General features: G+C 45.5%; 1 non-coding gene across 1 annotated transcript; it reads left to right on the forward strand.

Annotated features, from left to right (window-relative positions):
• The first annotated feature begins 2,003 nt into the window (after positions 1-2,003).
• Positions 2,004-2,286, forward strand: LOC112129476 (small Cajal body-specific RNA 6). The gene has a single exon (XR_002911876.2). It is a non-coding gene; the product is annotated as a small Cajal body-specific RNA 6 (non-coding RNA).
• Positions 2,287-3,316: the final 1,030 nt, after the last annotated feature.

Here is a 3,316-nt window from a genome sequence, read left to right on the forward strand (position 1 = left end):
GGTCCATACCTTTACGCATGGGTGGTCTTGATTGATTAGTATTTATTTATTTACTTACTTTCTTTTTATTTTTTGAGACAGAGTTTCGCTCTCTCACCCAGACTGGAGTGCAGTGGCGTGATCTCAGCTCACTGCAAACTCCCCTCCTGGGTTCAAGCGATTCTCCTGCCTCAGCCTCCCGAGTAGCTGGGACTACAGGTGTGTACCACCACACCCGGTTAGTATTTGTATTTTTAGTAGAAACAGGGTTTCGCCATGTTGGCCAGGCTGGCCTCGAACTCCTGACCTCAAGTGATCCACCCACCTTGGCCTCCCAAAGTGCTGGGATTTTAGGTGTGAGCCACCACTTCTGGCCAGTTGATTACTATTTTTAAAGACAAGGTAGTTGGGGTTATGTGATTTTTCCAAAATCACATGGAAAGTGTAAAGGAAGTAACTAGAATGTGGGCTTCCTGCCTCTTGATGTAAATCAAACATATCCAACCCATGGCCTGTGGGCCACATGCGGCCCGGGATGGCTTTGAATGCAGCCCCACACAAATTTGTAATCTTAAAACTTCATGAGATTTTGGCCTGGCGAGGTGGCTCACACCTGTAATCCTAGCACTTTGGGAGGGTGAGGCGGGCAGATCACCTGAGGTCAGGAGTTGGAACTCCTGACCAATATGGCAAAACCCTGTCTCTACTGAAAATGCAGCGCATGGTGGTACGTGCCTGTAATCCCAGCTACTCGGGAGGTTGAGGCAGGAGAATCACTTAAGCCTGGGAGGTAGACGGCAGAAGTTGCAGTGAGTCCTGATTGTGCCACTGCACTCCGCCTGGGCAATTGTCTCAAAACTGTCTCAAAACAAACAAAACCACATTATGAGTCTTTTGCAATTTTATTTTGTTTGTTTGTTTATGAGAAGGAGTCTCTCTCTGTCACCCAGGCTGGAGTGCAGTGGTGTGATCTTGGCTCCCTTCAACCTCCACCTCCCAGGCTCAACCAATTCTCCTGCCTCAGCTTCCCGAGTAGCTGGGACTACAGGCGTGTGCCACTATGCCTGGCTAATTTTTGTATTTTTAATAGAGACACGGTTTTACCATGTTGCCCAGGCTGCTCTCGAACTCCTGGCCTCATGTGATCCACCTGCCTCGGCCTCCCAAAGTGCTGAGATTACAGGCATGAGCCACCATGCCCAGCAAGTGTTAGTATATTCTATGTGCGGCCCAAGACAATTCTTCTTCCAATGTGGCCCAGGGAAGCCAAAAGATTGGATACCCCTGACCCCTGATGTAAATGTTTACTCCGATTTTGATGGTAAAGATAGAGCTGGTGGCCAGGCACAGTGGCTCACACCTGTAATCTCAGCACTGGGAGGCCAAAGTAGGCTGATTGCTTGAAACCAGGAGTGTGAGACCAGCCTGGGCAACATGGCAAGACTCTGTCTCTATGAAAAAATACAAAAATTACCTAGGCGTGGTGGCACATGCCTGTGGTCCCAGCTACTCAGGAGGCTGAGGTGGGAGGATCACCTGAGCTTGGAGAGGTGGAGGCTGCAGTGGGCCAAGATCACACCATTGCACTCCAACTTGGGTGACAGAGTGAGAACCAGTCTCAAAAAAAAAATACATATATATGTATATGTATATATATATCCCCATATGTGTATATACACACCACATATATACATCATGGAGCCATATATGTATACACACATATATGTGGGTGTACAATAAATTTGAGGGGCTAGGCGCAGTGGCTCACACCTGTAATCCCAGCACTTTGGGAGGCCGAGGTGGAGGGATCACCTGAGGTCGGGAGTTTGAGACCAGCCTGACCAACATGGAGAAACCCCATCTCTATTAAAAATACAAAATTAGCTGGGCGTGGTGGCACATGCCTGTAATCCCAGCTACTTGGGAGGCTGAGGCAAGAGAATCGCTTGAACCTGGGAAGTGGAGGTTGCAGTGAGCCAAGATCACGCCATTGCACTCCAGCCTGGGCAACAAGAGTGAAACTCCGTCTCAAAAAAAAAAAAAAAAAAAGATTTGAGTAAAGACATGCAAAGTCACCTTTAAAAAAGGCAGGTCCCCCAGCAGCCCATTTTTTTTTCCTCCCATCACATTTAAGTCATGTGTATGGGATCATGAAGGAGGTGATAATTTGGGATTTTGTCAGTGTATGTTTCTGAGAGTGAATGGTTCACAGCTGACGAGTATCCAACAGAACCAGTTACACAGGAGATTGAGGAGTGGCTGTCATGGCTGTGACAGTGCATGATCTCAAGTTTTCAATCTGAGACCTCCTAAGGAAAAAAGGAAAAAAAAAAAAAAAAAAAGGCAGGCCTTAAGCCAAGACTTGACTTCAAATTGACTGAAGTATAACATAATTGTAGAAATAACAGCTCATTGCAGTTGGAGGGTGAGGAGGAGGTTGGTCAGCCATAAAAACATAATTTTTGTAATTTTTTGTAGAGGCAAGATTTTACCATATTGCTCAGGCTGGTCTCAAACTCCTGGGCTTAAGCAATCCACCTGTGTTGGCCTCCCAAAGTGCTAGGATTACAGGCATGAGCCACCATGCCCAGCCTATATGTATGTTTTAAAGTGTGGTTCTCAGACAGCAATTTTATTTCTCTATTTCCAGAGATTTTTCAGGGCGATTTTCTGATTAACTCTATATACAGTTTAATATGTCAAAAAGACCTGACTTAAATTTTTTTCTTGAAACAGCCTTTAACATATGTCAAAAATATAATATATTCCTGATACTTGTGTCCACGCAGATATAAGTTCTAAATAGGGCAAAGGATCTAATGAATGCTTGATGTCCTCAAATGTGCTATGATTTACCATCTGTCAAGATGAAAATACACCCAGGTATATGCAGCTATTTAAAGTATCATAGGCTGGGTGCAGTGGCTCACACCTGTAATCCCAGTACTTTGGAAGGCTGAGGTGGGTGGATCACTTGAGGTCAGGAGTTTGAGACCAGCCTGGCAAACATGGCAAAACCCCATCTCTACTAAAAATACAAAAATTAGCTGGGTGTGGTGGTAGATGCCTGTAATCCCAGCTACTTGGGAGGCTTAGGCAGAATTGCTTTAACTCAGGAGGTGGAGGTTGCAGTGAGCCGAGATGGCACCACTGCACTCCGGCCTGGGAGACAGAGCAAGCAAGAAAGAAAAGAACGGAAAGAAATAAAGAAATAAAGGAAAGGAAGGAAGGTAGGAGGAAGGAAGGAAGGAAGTAAAGAGAAAGAAGGAAGGAAAGAAAGAAAGAGAGAGAAAGAAAAGAAAGAATCATAATGGGGTCAGGTGTGGTGGCTCATGCC

The sequence above is a fragment of the Pongo abelii genome, chromosome 18 (assembly GCF_028885655.2).
Source record: "Pongo abelii isolate AG06213 chromosome 18, NHGRI_mPonAbe1-v2.0_pri, whole genome shotgun sequence".
Lineage (NCBI taxonomy): Eukaryota > Metazoa > Chordata > Mammalia > Primates > Hominidae > Pongo > Pongo abelii.